Here is a 19,714-nt window from a genome sequence, read left to right as displayed (position 1 = left end):
AATTATAGACGTTCCGTACTTCCGTATTGTATGGGATTATTGGGACAATTTCGTATTTCGGCGCCCCTGTCTGTCCCGTTTGCCGTTGCCGTGAGGCCTGAGCTCTTGACGAATATTGAACGGAATGCTGAAATGCTCATTATATTCCGTATTGAAAGTTTTATCCGTCGTGATTTTGATATGTAAACATAGATAATCCTTAATTTTTAATGTTCTATAGTACCAGCTGAGACAACAGACGAGTACAGTGTATATACACTATTAGGCAATAACGCCAAGTCGCCAACACACGTCTGTTTTTACGCTTTACAAAACAAAACTATATTTTTCTCCGAACATCGTTTTTGATGGTTTCCTTCTCAATCTATCTTGTCTTCAAGCATTTCAGCAGCGAGCCCCCTCCGGAGCGAGCACACGAAGCGCACAGGTTTGGGGGCCCATTCAATGATGATTGCACCCGGGCCCCTGTGAACCTTGCTACGCTGTTACTTTGAAGGCATTGCATCCTGTGCCATCATGCTCCTCATAGATTATTTTGTTCTATATAGCTTTTTAATAATAAATCTAGTCTTTTATATATAAAGATTCTACATTGCCTTCTGTACTACTAGCCAAGATTTTTGATGAGATTTCCCCATTAGGGCTCATGTATCATAAAATTCACAAATAACTTTATTATTAATTTTACACTGCTACAGAGGTGTGTGTTTATTACGCGAGTTAAACTGACAGCACACTTTTTTAGTAATTTTCAGTCATTTACATAACCTTAATAAGTGATGTAAGTCATAGCACAAACCTAATAATTGCCAGCAACTCATTCACAGCACTCTACAGCACTCACCGTGACAAAATCAGTTTTTTCTCTAGCTGTAGGATCACACTTTTCTGTATACAAGAGTTTCAGCCAATAAATGCTAAGTCTGAAGTGCAATACATACAATGTGTCTACAAGGAAAGGTGGAAAGTAGGTGTTCTGGACACTGCAAACCAAACAGAAGTTTGTCTGTCTTTTTCTCATTTTTATTGTACCATAGGCCAAGATTTTCGCTGAACTCACCATACCTACAAATCATTTGTACAGCCATAAGGGCTGTCAAGCAACATTAGCTGTCAAAATGAGCTCATGATACTTGGGAAATATGAATCGTGTAATGAAAAGTCATAAGGGAGTCAAAAAATCAACCTTCCTCTGTGATTTCTACTCTTTTAATCTGACATCCTCAAGGCAATGAGATCCAACAACTGTAGTCACTAAGCATGAAATGTGAAAAGTGCTCCCTGGCCTTAGCTGCCATTAGTTTAGTGTTTAGATATTTTCTCTGAGCCTGCACTGGTTTGATATATTTCTCTTTGCGCTCCAGTCTCTTAGGAGGCCTGTTGCCTTGGTGATAGGCTGTATCCCATTCAAAGGACTTCCTTCTTTGCACTAATTCTAATGGGAAAAAGTCCTGATTTAGCATGCTGAGAAAATGTTTATTATCTAGTGTGTATAGTGTGCTAAGTTTTGATGTATCACAACACTCCATTATTCCTTAGTGCTGTTTTACCATACTTTAATGTATGTCAGCAAAATCGGGAGTCACTTAAACAAATTATGGGACAATTTATCTGGGTTTTTACTGTAATCCAACATACTGTAACTGCTGTACCATATCACCTATCAACATTTTCTGTCTTTAGTATTTTGATTATAATCACAACATCTTGTTTCAAATTATTAGCACAAATGCATTAGATTGCCATCACCTCCTGTGATTTTGGTAATATGCCACCCATTCTAGACAAATAATTTTATTTTATTTGTTGTTTCTTTTCATCCTACAAGTATTCCTATTCCCTAGAGGAGCACAATATTAAAAGAACTATGTAAAAATCTGCTCCAAGACTGAAGTGTACAATCCATTTGTCACATGTACTGTATGCTTTGCCCTAGTATACAATAATTGCCAGTTAGGACTGGCATGCTATAAAAAGCCAAGAAATTACTAAAGAAAAAATGAAGGTCAGGGTGATACGTGCAGCACACTAAAAGGTCAAAGTGATGTGAAGCCTTTCAAAACATTACCACAAAGCAGACCAGAATCCAAACTAGTTTGCCAGGAAAGATTCTTCTGCAGCAGAAGTGGCTATTCAACTGGGGACAAGGGGAGAACATGCAGACTGTAGGGAGCATTTAGGGTACAAATCCCAGTTTCCTTGTTGTAAGGCAGCAGTGCTACTACTGTGCTACCTAGTGTAATGGTCAAATGTGAAAACCTTTAGAGGGGGAAATACTTTTTATAAGCACTTTATACATAAATCACAAAGTTTAATTAAAAATATCAATTTAAACAACTCTAAGTGCATGTTAAATTTATTTTAATATAGGTATTAAAGTATACATATGTTTACTTTTATAGATGGTTTTGTTGTACTATTATAATAACATAATTCCTCGAACTTAAAACTTGTGGTATCAGAGAAATGTTAGGTCAGGCCCGATTGGGGAACGTGCACTAGTACAGTATGCTGCCGTACCCACCACACGATGAAACAGCTCAGGATCCCAGTTGGCAGCCCTCCAAACAGACATGCGGTCCAGTCCCACCCACTGGAAATTACAATCTATCTGTTGCAGCCAGGTTTTATGTGGGTGTCGCCTTGGCCTGGGTTATCTGCTCGGGTCCTCAACAATGAGGATTCTGCGAGCCAGAAAAACCATCAGGGAATTGAGCCACATGCCTGTAGTGCCATAACTGATGCTCCTTTACAATGCAGGTAATGTGTCTCATTCGGGACTCCAGAAGCAACCGTTTGTCAAACCAGCAATACACAAGGATTCTCTGAACAGACACAGTACTGAAGGAGTCCAGTCTTTGTGTCAGGTCAATGGATAGCATCCATATCTCGCAACCATATAGTAAAACAGGAAGCACCAGGACACTAAAGACATGGACCTTCTTCCTTTTCCAAAGACATCAGGAGCACCACATACCCCTTTTACCCCTTATGCTCTCCTAATCCATCTACTGACTTTAAAGGAAGAGTCACCAGAGACATGAATGTTGCTGCCTAAGTAAGTAAACCTCTTGACGCTGTCAACACTTTCTCTGCAGACAGACACACTGCGCCAAAGAGGTTATTAAAGGAATCTTGGTTTTTATTCAGGACACTTGCACGCCCAGTCACTCAGATTCCTCACTGAGTCTCTCGAGAGCCCCAATCAAAGCCTGCAGTAACTCAGAGAAGAAAATAGCACTGATCTTGACATTACTGAGAAAAATCTGGACTTGAAAAAGACAGTGAGGTAAAGAAAAACAGTGGATCAAGAAATTGTAAAAATAGATAGATACTTTATTAATCCTAAGGGGAAATTCAACCCTAACCCTAACCTTATATCCATTAAAATGTGCAAAAATAACCAACCTAACACCCTCATCTGCTTATACTTTGGCAAATGCTAATGACTCTGTGGAAGCCAGAATGTGTAATGGCAGCAACTCTAGCCAGTCGCAGCAGAGGTGAGTTCTAAGTGCATATAAAGAGGATTCTGAAAGTAAGCAGGTTCTGAATGTTGTACAGATGAGTTAACCTTTTCTCCAAGCACCAGCCTCTTTAAGACTATTTTATGACAATACAGGAAGAACAGAAAATGTCTGTCTTATTCTGAATTAATGTTTTTCCTCATTGTGTTTAGCATTTTCTATGTTTTACTATGTATTTGTCAATAGAATTACAACAACAACAACAATAGAATTAAGCAGGAACACTTTAGGACAGAAGAATGTGACAGAAGCAATGCACATGGAGTTTGTGTGGATTTGTAGAGATCAAGTCATAGTACTGCAGTGTTCTGTTGGTATTATTAATGATACTGAGAGAGAAGTGAGAACTGAGGGCTTAGTTACATGCATATGCGACAGAGATCTGTGCTTGTATTTACCAAACTTCTCAGAGTAGGAAAATGGCTGTAACTGGCTCAAACTTCTCCGAGTGATGAAAATTTGGCCCCACTCTAAGGTGTAAAAGCATTTTATCAGTTTTCCTAAATTAGGAAATTACTCTTAACTTCACTGGGTTTTAGGAGAGGTCGTGAGCTGTCTTAACTTGCTAAGAACTACCAGAAGTTGGCATACAGACAGAGAGCGGCATGCACATCCCCAGAAAGGCTAAATGTTTTAGAAATACTGGACAAAAATGAACTTGTAAAAAGATACCAATTTTACAAAGATGAAATAAAATGCATAACAAATCTTGTATAACATGTGATTGTTCTATTTATTTGCAGTAGAAATGCTCTCTGTAAGCCAAAATTAAAGTGTTGGTAGCGTTACATTTTTTGGCCACAGGGAAAATGCAGCATTGCAATAGCAAAGATTTCAGCATGTCACAGCCAACAATTTCCTGACTTTTACAACTCAGTGCGCCCTTAGAACAAATAAAGTGATACACCATACCATGTTAGATAATGTTAAAGCAAGCTGCAGTCATCCAAATCGGCACACACATTGCTGCAAGTGTGGATGAGCAAGCATATTTCAATCGTAATCAATAAGACAGTATCAACAAAGAGAAGGTAATGGATGCAAATTGCACTGTTGTAGCCAGCATATTACCCTGAAGAGTGCCGGAGACTGATGGTTGACTGATTCCATGAACTCCTTATAGATTTCCGTTATACTTTACAAGACTGGGAGGGTTCAAGAAGGCAGGTGGAGACTCCCATTGCATTGAATAAATAGGGCCTTGTAGACGATCACAGGGAGGGACACTGGAAAACCAGGTGCCTATGTTTCTCTGTGTAAAGAAAACATTCATAATGTTTGCGTGAAATTAACCCTTAATAACTTTTCAACTCTGTCCCTGTGTTCTTGATGAACTCATTTTAAAGTAACAGTCTTGATCCACTGCACTAATTCCTGTAATAATTTTTAAAACTTAAATCATGTCTCCTCTTAATCTTTGTTTGCTTAAACTGAAAAGGCTCAGCTCTTTTAATCTTTCTTCATAATTCAACCCCTGTAGGCCTAGAATCATCCTATTCGCTCGTCTCTGGAATTTGTCTTGCGCTGCTCTGTCCTTTTTTGTATCCTGGAGACCAAAACTATACAAAGCACTCCAGATGAGGCCTCACCAGTACATTACAAAGCCTAAGTATAACCTCCTTGGGCTGTCAAAATCCTTACATTCCCATTAAACTACATTGGGTTAAAGTGACTTCTTCATCTAACAGAGCTGGCTGCCAAAAGCATAATTGATCTGACCCTTTCAAATCATAAATGAGTGAGAATGAGTATTATAATTTCTTTTGATTCAACAAAACAAAATAATGTTATTCAGCTAGACAACTGTCAATAAAGCCAATGACATTAGAATGTGTTAAGCATTACTGTAATAGGTAAAGATGAAACTTCTTCTCACAAATTATCTTTCCATGTAGAACATGTAAGGAAAGGCATTTTTCAAAGTCAGCAATTTGCAATTGAGGCTCATGGGGCTACACTCAATTGCAAAGTACTTTAATGTAGAGCATGAAGGTTTTCTAGAAAGCTAAATGTGCTAGTTTAAAATAATATCCCTGACAAGATATCTAAAAATTTAATGAAGATGCTCAAATGAAAAGCAATAAACGTGACTGGTGACAAATGAAGTGGAAAAAAAATTACTTTCAACACCATAAAAAGCTTTATTTATATGTATATATATATATATATATATATATATATATATATATATATATATATATATATATATATATATATATTGTCAGGGATGCCAGGGGCAATGACCCGGCCGGGACGCCTTGAGGGACCGGAGGAGGGTCAATGCCCACCTTGGATCACGTGGGGCTGCCTTCCTGGTTGCTTTGGGGGCCACGGGTAGAGGGCTTGGAAGCCCAACCCTGTAGGGACCCGTGGTCACCGCCAGGGGGCGCCCCAATGCCTTGGGGACCCTGGACCTCAGCACTTCCGCCACACCAGGAAGTGCTGGGGGGGAAGAAGAAAAGGGACACCCGGAGAGCTTCCGGGAAAACAGCCGGCATTTCCGCCACACTGGGGCGTGTCCAGGGAGGAATGCCAGGACACATCTAGAGCTCATCCGGGATAATATAAAAGGGGACATCTCCCGTCAGTCGAGGCTGAAGTCGGGTGGAAGAAGGACAAAGCAGGAAAGAGAGATTGGAGGCGGCCCAAAAGAGAAGGCATTGTGTGGCCAGGACTGTGTTGGGGTTTGTTTGTATATATATATTGTGATAGATAGGGGGCGCTATCGCTCCCTTGGACCCTTGTCCAAGACACCAGACACATGTTAAAAGTCCAATAATTGACTTTATTAATACAGCACAGTGCACAAAGCACCCTCCTATCCACAATACTCATAAATTCTCCAAAAATCACTGCAATAAACTCTCCACCACTCCCAGGCGCATTGCCACCCTTCCACCCAGCTCAGCTCGTCATCTGGGAGTTCCCACAGTCCTCTTAAATTCCTTGACCCGGAAGTGTTTCGCCCTCTCTGTCCACGTGACTAGGAACACTTCCGGGTCAAGGACTATAAGAGGACTGTGGGTCAGATAAAAATCCTTTTTCTTCACCCCGGAAGCATGTCATTCCTCTTGTCCATGTGAGTCAGACGTACTTCCGGGGCGTGGGGAAAATAATCTTTGCTCCTTCCTGCAGTATCCTCTAGCGGCCCCCACGGTATCCAGCAGGGCTGTGGATAAAACCTCCATTGTCCAGGATTCGCTGCTGGTCTTCGGGGCCCCTCCATGCTGCAGGGAGAGTTCCATCTGGCGGCCTGGGGGTATTGGCCGGGATGACTGGCTGGCCATATACCATAATATATATATATTCATAGCATCCGTGTTCTGAGTCCCAATCTGATTGTATCGGTGGTTACCTATGAGTTAGTGCATATGGTTGGTGTACAAGTCGGCAAACATCCACCATGGGGCCCTCTTCAGTTGCAAGATCATAGAATGTTACGTAGTTTAATGTCAAATAATGCAAAGAGTACGCAACACATGTTTTACCCTTATTTGGGCTCATCAGGCGTACACACTCCACTGCTCCCCTTGTGGTGATCGAACCTCGGACGTCAGCATCAGAGACGAAGTCCCTTTACGCTGTGCCACAGCATGTAGTTTGTTTATTTGACAGCCTGTAGATCAGAGTAATTACATTCATATCATCTGTGTTCTGAGTCCCGATCTGATTGTTTGGGTGGTTACGTACCAGGCAACGCATGTGCTTTTACCTGTGGTTGGTCTATCAGTCGGCAAACATCCGCTATGTGGACCTCTTCAGTTGCGAGAAGCAGGTCATAGAATGTTACATAGTTTACTGTCAAATAAATCAAACAGTACGCAACACTATATATATATATATATATTTATATATATCCATCCATCCATCCATTATACAACCCGCTATATCCTAACTACGGGGTCACAGGGGTCTGCTGGAGCCAATCCCAGCCAACACAGGGAGCAAGACAGGAAACAAACCCCAGGCAGGGTGCCAGCCCACCACATATATATATATATATATATATATATATATATATATCAGAAAAAAATGACAAGAAAAAATAAAAAATATGGCAACATCACACAAGCTGTGGCCAGGCGAGGCCTTGAACCCAAGACCTTACAGCTGTGAGATAGTAGCTTTATCTCTTTCTTCCAGAGGTGACTCTTGTCAAGGAAAAATGTTAAATTTTAGGTGGCAGAGGAGTCAAATCCTCAAACCACAGATCTTGGGACAGCAGGGCCAGGAGGTTTAATTTGGGATTAGCTTCTGCAAACCTGTTTTTTTAATTCATCTGTTTTTTTTTTTTTTTTGTATGTCTTATTAGTGAGATGATCATTCTTAAGTAAACTGCTGATTGATGAATTATGTGGCCCAATGAGGGGATGGTCTACGGTTAGGTTCTCCTAGTTAATGTTGATTTGGACTTTAGCCAAGTTAAGAATTCAGGGAATCATTGAACTGTCATTTCTAGCCTCCGCTCAGCTGGGTTTATGGCCAATTATATGGCCACTGTATCACCATAGCACTTTTCTTCTATACTTGTTTATCTCTATATATAATCTTCATTTGGATCTTGATCTTTGTTTGTCCGCGAATGAAGAAGCACTAGATGGCAGTAGAGAGACAGCTAAAACATAGGCATTGCATTAAGAATCTCCTCCAGGCTTATACTACTGAAGACTGCAGTACGCCAGTTTGCTTTAATTTAACTAAAGAGATCTTTATTTAGATCTTGATCTTTGTTTGTCCGCGAATTCTATACATGCGTAGACCACCTTCCAGTTTAGTACGTTGTTGTTACTCACGGATGTCAACAATGTGCCGGAATAACGAAAGGGGTGGTGGACAGTGTTACGCTGGTTAGCTCCTGTGGCCTGGTTAGAGAATGAGATTGCCGAAGATAAAAGGTACGTGCCTACGTAACATATGAATGAAAGAAAGACAGTGGGTAAAATGAATGACAATGTAACAGCACGTTCCGGAAATTATTATGTTGTAGCCGGCGAGTGCTGCGCGTCTCACAGTTGTACCGTGCCTTGCTAACATGTCAGTGATGTGATCCCTATTTATGCTTTAAAGAGCCTGGATACCTATGTGTTCCCCTTTTATAATCATTGCTCCGTGTATATTGCCTTACTCTTTGAATTGCCACAAAGCAACCTGCGAGATTGGAGAAAGGTTGAGAAGACATCGAGAGAGGAAACAACAGCGTCGTGAAAACGAGACGGACTGTGAATGGACAGAAGCAGAAATGCTCCTACATCACCACATAATTACTATTTGGACAGTGATTCCGAGTAGGCCGTTCCTATCGAATCAATGTCCAAGGGTTTTCTTTTATAATTTTGTTTCCCTTATAAAAAATCATAATGCTGTGCGATGAAGGGCCCAGTTCATGACTGGCAGCCGCGTTTAAACAGGGAGCCCTTCACAGACAACTTTAACAAACGCAATGTAGTTGGGCGCAGATGGCTAGTCTTACATATTTTATATTTTGTGAAGATTTGGGCCACTATGAAAATTAAGGGACTGGATTCAAAATGAAATTTTTCAAACTAGTTATGTGCAAAATGTGTCTGCAAACACTATTCTTTTGAATGCAGATGTCCAAGTTCTTTTCTCTTAAAAGAAGACAGACAATCCTTCGTTCTTCATTTGCTAACTTTGTGGTGGGGTATAACCAGAAGTGGTGCCTCTACTACCTCATCTCAGCCTTATTAGGTGATGTTAGCTTCCCACAGATTCTGATTATTCTGTACAAGCATGTCTTGGCTAATGCATTTTAGTTCTTTCTGTTAATTGAAGCTGAAATTAGCAGCAATAATATTTTGAATTTTTGGGTAGCACTAGAATTTAAGATCTATAATTAGTAATTTCTGCCATTATATACAAATTTACAAATAGGATATTTTTTCAATTTGTTCAATATTGATATTTTAATAATAGAAACTAAACCATCTATGCAATTGTATTATCATGTTATTAGATCTCATATAACATACACCTAAACACAAAAGGTAGAAACGTACTGCTTAGGTTCTTTTCTTTATGGGGGACATTGAGAAAATGTCAAAACCATCTATAATGTTACCTGTAACATCTTATCTGACATTTTTACCCTGCGTCTTCAACCTTAGGGACCACTGTCAGCAGGCTGCTTTATTGACTAGGACTGTCTTTACTTTCACTCCTTTGCTTCAACCCAGTGAGACAAAGAATGAACAATCTTAACTTTTTAGGCTTAATTGTAGCAACTGGACAGTGACATTGATTTAAACTTTCACTTAAAAATTATATTTATTTGTATCAAAATCAATAGCAGCAAATATGAACAAGACATATGGCCTTGTTCCATCCATCCATCCATTATCCAACCCGCTATATCCTAACTAAAGGGTCACAGGGGTCTGCTGGAGCCAATCCTAGTCAACACAGAGCACAAGGCAGGAAACAAAGCCTGGGCAGGGTGCCAGCCCACCGCAGGCCTTGTTCCTTAGTTAAAATTATATGTTCTCAATCACAAATGCAAAGATAGATTTTCATGCTAGAGATACATTTTTTCCAAGTGTCCAGCAGCTAAGCAACAACAGACAGAAAGCCCTATGAAAAGAGTCTGTTTTATTTAGAAAAAAAAGCTCCTTGAAAGTGTTTATTTTTGCTCTTTATAAACATGTCAGAAGAATAGCAACTGAACTGAAAGCTCCACGAAACTGTCCATTGCATCAAGTGAACTGAGAGAACTCTTTTGGAAAAGGTCTAATAAAAGCCAGCCACTCTCCTTTCATTTTCTCACCCAAAATTAGCACCTGGCTTTGCACCGTTCATTCTGTACATTTCTACATAAATTACTTATGGACAGAGAGGCACAGGGGATTCCAGTAAGGAGACCGGGGTTTGTGTCCCAGAGCCTCAGAGTTTGCATGTTATCCCAGTGTCTGTGTGGGTTTCATCCAGGTGCTCTGGTTTCTTCCCACTGTCCAAAGATATGCAGGTTAGGTGAACTGGTGACATTAAATGGCTCTTGTATGTGTTTGCTGTGTAAGTGTGTTCACCCTGCGATGGACTGACACCCTGTCCAGGCTATGCTAGCTGGGTTAGGCTCCAGCCCCCAATCCCCCTGTGATTAACAGGTTAGAAAACTGTTACAGTCCAAGATGGCTCCATGCTCCTTGGTTGCTTTTGGAAACCACTTGAATCCAGAACTATTACGAAGTAGTTGGAAACTAAGATGAGCTGGACAAATGAGGACACACACAGTTGGGAAGGAGTCGGTGCAAAAGTGCCATGAAACAAAAGCAAACAGTGTCCAATAGTGCAGTGCACATTCTTCAATCAACAAATAATCCATTAATATGTGAAAATGTGGATGTTAAAATGTTCAATAAATTATCTACTAAAAATGAGGTTAAAATCCCAGGTACCTATATGTATCTTCAGTTTACATAGTCACAAGCCCCAATACCATTCCTAAAATCTGGTGTCTCCTCAGCTAGTCCTATCAGGAACTTGCAGCATGAGGAGATGCCCATCGACAGGTGTAGTCATCCACTAAATCCTGAGTTCATAGTTCTACTGCCAGTCCATCAGTGTCCTTAGGACTCCCTGCTGAACCAAATGCACATCACTGTCCCTCAGCCAGACAGTGTCAGAAGGGACATGCTGCATGACAGGGCCACTCCTACTCCTCTACGTTGTACTAAGAAACTTCACTTCTCCAGCTCCAGACCAAAGAGGTAGAAACTGATGTAAGTGCTAAGTAAGAGGTATACACTGATTAGTGGCATCAACCTCAGAGCTATAATTGTCCAACTATTTTCAGAACCTTGCACGGCCAAGTGGTGACTCTGATAACTCTGAATCGGTAGGCAGGGATGATCCCTAATAGATCACCTCAAAACTAGCCTCCTGTAATCAAAGTGTGAGACTCAATCAGATTTTGGTGCAACTAATTAGTATAGCATCCTCTATCCTGCTATAGAACTTATTTAACATCCAGAGAGGACAATCTGAAATAGGAGGCACAACGGTGCAGTACTGTGAACTTTGAACATGCTGCCTGTGGCTGCATGGGTTTTTCTCCAGGTACTCTGATGTCTTCTTACAACCTTAATACATGTGTAACAATATGGTTGCCCTTGAGAGTGTGAATATGCCCCACAACAGACTGGAACTCTGGCCAAGCCGGCAACTGCTTTGTACCCAAAGACTCAAGGATAGTTTGCAATGTGCTCTATAAACAGATGAAAGGAAAGATGAACATATCAGAATTTTCAATACTCCTGTTCTTTTAAAGAATGATAATTGCATATAACGAATGTCGAGAAGAAATAATTTTTCATACCTCATCAGTGACATTAGCTCATTTATTATAATGGCATGTTAGCTGTTAGCCTCTGATGACCTTTGTAAGTCTTCAAACAATTGTCTAATTAAGCCCATAACTATAGCCTATAATAGTAATAATAACATCAGCTATTGTTCTCCTGAAACAGTGGCAATGGATAAAGTACTCTAGGAGGAATGTATTATGATTGGGCAACAGTTTAAAACAGCTCTTAAAGGGAAAAGAAGAAAGGACAAGATTTATAAATATATTGGAGTGTTTTTCTTTATGGAGAAAAAATACAGTGGGGGTCTTAGATGTTGCTGGGTAATGGAGATCTAAAGTGTTATTTCATGTACTGGGATACTCAGAAACATAGACAAGATAATGAACTTGACTGGGCAGCAGCAGAAGTCAATTCTCTAGTCACTTTCATCAAAGCATTACTGCAGTAAATATCCCTTCCTTCCGTTCATTTTCTGCTTAATGTGTATTAGAATTGCATGGGCTGCCAGCTATCCTGACAATATCAGGCACAAAGCAAGAGCCAACTTTGGGGGCGCACTCATGTGCACACCTATACAGTGTGACCAGCAGGTGGTGTCACTGACCCCTAAAATCCTAGACACAGCTTCACAGCACTGCCCTGGGTTCATACAGAAGACATTTTATTTTACAACACCTTCACAGAGCTCCAAAGTCTTTTCCACAACAGTATAATACAATATGTTGTCTTGTCTCCTTCCACACCTCCCATTTAGTCTCATCCACTCTACTTCTGACACTGACTACTCATGCAGGAAACTCTGCTTCTTTTATATTGCACACTGGAAGCACTTCTGGGACAGGCAGAAGCCCTTCAAAGAGGGTATAACGATCCCCTGGAGCTCCCCCTGGTGGCACTCAAGATCTCTGACAGGGCTGTTCCATGGGATTGCAATTCCCAGACTGCCAAGTAGGTACCCATATGGGAGTACCACCAGTGGGAGGCTGCTATTGTGTGCACAGGATGGGGAATGATATAGTACCTGGAAGCAGGCATCTTTTGTATTTACAAGCAGGTTTCTCGTCCTGGCAAAAAACCTGCCTCAATTCTGGTCAGGATGCCAGTCCATCTAACATAGCATTCACAATAGAAACAACACAGAATAGCCAAAGAAAACTAGCTCACAGGTTTGTAATTGTACTCCACACAGAACTGTGGAAAATATACATATTACACACAGAATATGATTAGCATCTTGGATTGAATCCATGACTCCTGATTTCAAATACAGTAATGATTAGGACTCCACCACTATAATAAATATCGCTTGTTCTCAGTTATGTGTTTACAAATGGGTTAAACTATTATAATCTTATTTAAGATCATTTTTTGCATAGCACTTGTTTTTTGCATTTTGCAAGGTTGCTTAAAGAAAAATAAACACATAGAATACTGGTTTGAAGGCACTGTCTGTTGCTAATGTAATACCCTCTTTTACCTAGCAGTTACAGTAATACATAAAATGAGAAGCAAAAAATGATCATCATAACAACCACTTTGTGAAGCAGCAACACAGAGTAACATGTGTCAATATTTGCTGTTTGCAATTGCAATACACTAAACTTTTACCTCAAAATAACAGCTTCAAGCATGATTTGATTCCTTTCCTAATGCTAACACTAAATTTAACAGCTGCAGGAAAAGAGATGAAGAAAATCTGTTGGGGCAGGTGCATTCCCACTCCAAATGCAAAAGTCTACTTCCTTTTACATAATTCAAAGTGCATTAAAGATGCAGTTCTCTAAAAACATTGCAGAGCTTTAAACATCAAAATGCAAAGAATGTGACAAACTTGTATTCCATATTGTTGTCACTGCAAGTAAAACCATTTTACATTGTGGCTTCGATGTAGGCTTCATTTAACTGAAACAAACAGCCGAGCCATGTTACGATCCCTAAACACACTTGATCAGGGATCCAATAAGCTGCCAGCTGATGTGTGCTGTGCTACCATAGGGCCTCAGGTGCAAAAAGTGTCAAAGCCGACAACATAATGGGTATTACCGATTAGACCAATTCCAGTCCTAAAGGTTTGAATGATCAGTGAATCAAATAAAATTTGCAGCTGACTACAGAGAATATCTACAGGTAAGCACATTAGTATCCATGGTATATTTGTGTGTCTATGAGAATTCAGCTAAGCGAAAATCGCAAGTATGCCGCTTAGAAATTTTAAAATGAATACCTTCTAAAATGTCAGCTCCTGTCAGTGCACATAGTACATTATCACCTCTAGCCTTATTAAATGTTTTTTATGTTTTTTTTTTTTTTGCTGTACAAAGTTGTCAATTACTAGAATTCCTCTGATTTCTTTCTGGTGACTCAAAATCAAGTGTTTGATTCAATGTAATCTAAGGTATCTTTGCAAAATCAGACCCAATTTAATACAGCCCTTTGCGAAAAGGCTGGCTGGAATGAATTTGGGTGTGCACTTTGCAAAAAATCTAAACATGACACTGTATCTCAAGGGACTGCTGTAAGACAACTGCACATACAGTTGCTATGCTAAAAAATCATCTACTGTACTGCAAAATCACTGTTGCTATGGTAGACTTATACATTTTACAGCACTTTTGGACATTTATCTATGACCAGTTATTGCATGTAGCACACTTACAAAAAAAAAATCTCTGGAGGCCCATAGTTTTAAAGAGCCCAACAAAGAGCACATAATGCTCCAAACCCAACAAATCATACAAGACTTGACATACTGAAGAAAGTGAAGGTATTAACAGCTTTCATTTATAGATGTAAGTTTCCCAATTGTAGATTAGAGGCATGAGAGTTTGGCTGGCTTTTTTTAATTGATTAGAACATTACAACAGTCTAGACAAGAACAAGTCATTCAGCCCAACAGAGCTCACCAGTCCTATCCACTTAATTCTTCTCAAAAAACATCAAGTCTAGTTTTGAAAGTCCCTAAAGTCTTACTGACTACCACACTAATTGGCAGCTTATTCCATTTGTCTATGATTCTCTGTGTAAAGAAAAACCTCATAATGTTTGTGCGAAGTTTACCCTTAACAAGCTTCCAACTATGTTGCTGTGTTCTTGCTGAACTCATTTTAAAATAACAGTATTAGTCTCAATCCACTGTATTAATTGTCATAATTTTAAACACTTCAATCGTCACCTCTTAATCTTCTTTTGGTTAAACTGTATAGGCTCAGCTCTTTAAATCTCATAATTCATACCTTGTAACCCTGAAATCAGCCTAGTCGCTCTTCTCTGGACCTTTTCTAGTGCCGTACTCCAGATGAGGCCTCAACAGTGCATTATAAAGCTTGAACATAACCTTCTGTGACTTGTATTCTACACTTCAAGACGCTATACCTGTATAACCTAACATTCTGTTAGCCTTCTTAATGGTTTCTGAACACTGTCTGGCAGTTGATAGTGCAGAGTCCACTATGATTCCTAGATTCTTCTCAAAAGGTGTACTCTCAGTTTTCAGATTTCCCATTGTGTATTCAAACCTAACATTTTTACTTCCTAAATGTAATACTTTAAATTTACTGACATTAAATTTCATCTGCAACAAATCTGCCCAAGCCTGTGTGTTTTCCACGTCCTTCTGTAGTGATTTAATGGATTTCAAATTAACTACCAATCCACTTACCTTGGTATTATCTGCAAACTTCTCAAATATTCATTTGATTCTTAAACTCTTTATTTCTATAGATTTTCCAATAGTTATGCAGTTAGCTAGAAGGAAAATCATACTACCTTGAAATTCACACACCAGTATTTTGAGAGTATACTGAACATTTTATTTTGAACTGTTATGCAAACTATGGGAAGCATAATGCTGTTCACTTTGTCTATGAATGATTACAATGCAGACACAGATGTTTATATCAGCACTGTGTAAAAGGAATGAAGAAAGCTTGTAAGACTGCCATGAAGACCTAATGCCATGCTACAATGCATACATCTCAGAGAAGGTGTCTACCGTGTGAACCATTGCATATGAAAGTAGATTTCTTTGTGTGTTTCACTAGTTAATGGTGCGTTTTGTCTTATGAAAATGAAAGGCCTGGTAACAGTTTAAAAACTGTCATGCATAAGAAGATCAATTTAAATATTTTTATTCATATACATAATTATTCTTTAAATGTCACTCTACATTGGGAATGGTTTTTAAAAACATGATATAAATACCTAATTGTACAATTACTTTCAGATATATAATAAAAGAACAGTTGTGAACCCATTAGTTTTATTTTCAAGCTGTAGGGTTAGTTGTTAAGAAAGTAGCAGTTGAACATTTGTCTATTTTACCTTTGTATTTCAGGCAATGATCCCACACCAGTTTTACAAGGAACAGCCCTGTCACATTTTTACTTCACTCTGTTCACTTTAGGCTATAAGTATAACAGCAGGTCATGTCACTTGCAGTAATATTACAATGATTCTTTAATAACAGAGTATATTGACAAGGGGGATGAGGCAGGGTATAGGAGTCAGGTGGAGAACATTGTTTCTTGATGCAAAGAAAATTGTCTGCAACTCACAATCAGTTAAAACAAGAAATTGATCATTGACTGTCGCCACACCAACAAGCCTCTATGTCCAGTTCACTATTCAGGAAGTGGATATGGAGGTGTTGCACAGCCTTAAGTACTTGGAGTTCACATTAATGACATATCAAGTAACATAGAGGAACTAATATATATAAGAAAGGGCAGTAGTTTTGATGCCTGTTTTAAGGGTAATGCAAAGCAGATGTGAGTGGCACAGCTCCACAGTTGCCATTTAATACTCCAAAGTTATGTGTTTGGATCTAAGATTTGGGACCTGAAACATCCACATATTTTGTATTTTCTTTCTGTGTCTGTATAGGCTTTCCTGTAGGTAATCATGTTGCCCTCCCTCATGTCCAATGACATAAGTGTTAGGTCACTGGTGATTCCAACTAGGATCCATATTCACAACAATGTATTTTTATTGCAATAGTTATGCAAACTTTGGTACGTTTAAAACATAATCTGAAATTCAGTTTCCAGAAACCTGATGTGCTTCAAGTAACACCCAAAGACTAAAACTATGCACTGATGGAGTTTCAAAAGGAAATCCTCTATATCTTAAAACTGGGTTTAAGAAGCACTGTCTTAAATTCTTTGGCTGACAATTAGAAAGTGTGTTGCGAGATGGGCTGCATTCTGTCAAGAGCTGACTCCTGCCTTTGCCTATCTTGTGTTTATAATTAATGTTCTGATTGCCTATGCATAGCATTTTAAACTTGTCCTCATTAAACTGTATTTTCCAAATGATCAATACTTGCAGTGAATAGAGTTTCATGTTTAATTAAACATTTCTCTTAAGCATCCATAGGCTCAGAAATGACTAACAAGTCATCTGGGGTTTTACTCCTACTTGCATTTTAGAATAACATTTATTGTTGTCACAGCATCCACTGTAAAAAAGTTAATTCAGCACCAAGTTTTTTGTGTTACTTCATTTCCAATAAAGAGATGAATAATAGGAAAAAGTTGCCTAACTGAATTAATTTATTAATTAATTAATAATTATTTTATATGATCCAATAGCTGACATAATTTGCCAAAATAAAATGATTTAGAATGAAAACATTAGGCCACTTACTGTACCACTCCAAAAGCAGGCTTAACTGTTCCTGAAGTAAAACTTTCACTGTTCCCCATATCTCTGCCTTTAGAAAGAGACCTGGATCGAGCTAATGAAATAATGAAAAAAAATGTGTAACAGGAGGGATTGATCTCAAAGAGAAATTTATTGGACTGAAAACCTGCCCTCATTAGCAGCACCACATGTTCAGAACTCCCCATCCCTCAATTACACTAAAACTAAAACTGTGAATAATCATTAGTGTCTGTTTTTTTTACTATGTTACAAGGCTGTTTGAAATTTTACAAATTACTGCACAATTTGATTCATATTCCTCCCTTTCTCACATGATTAAGTTCTATATACTGGTCCCTTTAGGGATTTTTAATTATTTAAATAGCACTAGGATTAGTTATTGATGCAATGCTGACACACATAAATTATTCTTTTAAACATAGTGATTTTGTTTTTCAGATGTAAAAAATATCATTCAGTACAAAGTTTCCTATAATCATCTGTTTGTCTTAAGCTTCTTATATAATACGCTACCATGGCTGTTCGTTTGTCTGTCCAGGAGTTTAAATCACCTGTAGCTCGCAAACCGTTTGAACTATTGACCTGAAATTTGATACACATATACTATGTGACATCTACTATCTGCTTTTGGGTGATGATTGACCTCCAGGTCAAAGGTCAAAAATAAAATAACCTGTAGCCTAAAATTTGGTACACATACAGTATACTACTCAGAAACTCTGCACTACAGCTTTATATTAAAAGCAAAGAGTTTTGGAATTGTTACTCTTTTTATTTTTATTTTATTTTATTGTAGAATCAACACTCAGCATCAGGGCAACTTTGCGGTGCATGTGTACAGGAGTCATTCTCATCCCTATCACCTTCGCCGTCACTTCCCCTACCTATTTATATCTTAAATCATTCTTGAGACAGAATGAAGACTTAAGTGCCAGCTTAAGGGAAAAATCAAGAAAGACATACTAAGTAATTGCAACAGAAAAACTGACTTAATCAGTTTTAATGTGAAAAGATGCTGACGAAAAAACAGAAGAAGTGGGCTGCTAGGGTGGAGAAAAGAAGAGCTGCTCAAGAAGCAGCAAGCACATCAACCTCTGAGCAAATGAATGCTAAAAGTACAGAGAAAGAGTATGAAAACTAGGAATGCTCAAGTCAAGAGGATTTACTGCACGTTATCATGCAGTGTGCCATTACTGGTATTTACATAAGTGCAACACTTGGCTGTTTCTGAACACATAGCAGCTGTATCAATTGACTGTAATATACTCTGTACCTGGATTTTGTGGGCACTTTGATGGATAAATTGATGGTAATGGGATTCAAGTACTTGTTTGTTACTTGATTATTAAAGTAGGAAACATTATGAAAGTAACATAGAAGATACCAGTATCCTGAGACTGAATTCAATGCCCACTCAGTGTCTCCATGGAGTTTTCATGTTCTCTTGCAGGTTTTTCTCTGGACACCACAGTTTTCTTTTCTATATAGACTCATGTACATTTGTACGTGAGTGGGGCATTCAGTGCACTGGCATCCTCTACAGGGTTGGTTTCTGCCTTGTGTTCAAGTATAGTGTCCAGCATCCTAACTTGGGGCTGGATTAAACAAGTTTGACAATGGATTGTTATGATTCATTTCTTTATGGTTTGTATCTTTGCTTTTTTCATTTTGTATTTTGTAACATAAAATAATGTTCTCAAACCTGCTTAACACATTGCAAAGCCATGGCATGAGGCAGGATCCAATGCTGGCCAGAGTGGCAGCCCACCCATGCATACATCCACAGTCTTATGAGGCTAATTTGGAATTACCAATTAACCTAACCAACTTTTTGTGAAAGTGTAAACTCCATACTGACATAGACAGAGAACAAGGTTCAAATGCATGATGTTGGTCCCATAAAGCAGCCTGTTTTTGGTTTTGTATCTTGTCATTAAATACCTGGCCTTATGGAAAGGCATATGGAATTCCTTGACTTGGAGAAAGCATTCAATTAGGTCCTCCACAACTTTGTTTGGCAGGAACTCAAAACAACATATTTGTGCTGGATCCAATTCATCTATAACAGCAACAAAAGCAACATGCAATGCACTGCTGTGGTCTTACCTCCATTCACTATTCAAGTTGGCATTCATCAAGGATCAGCTCTCTTGCCTTTGCTTTTCAAAAATATGAATAGATATGGCCACACAAACGCGGATATCCAGA

This window comes from Polypterus senegalus, chromosome 1, assembly GCF_016835505.1.
Source record: "Polypterus senegalus isolate Bchr_013 chromosome 1, ASM1683550v1, whole genome shotgun sequence".
NCBI classification, from domain to species: domain Eukaryota; kingdom Metazoa; phylum Chordata; class Cladistia; order Polypteriformes; family Polypteridae; genus Polypterus; species Polypterus senegalus.
This window is presented reverse-complemented; position numbering follows the sequence as displayed.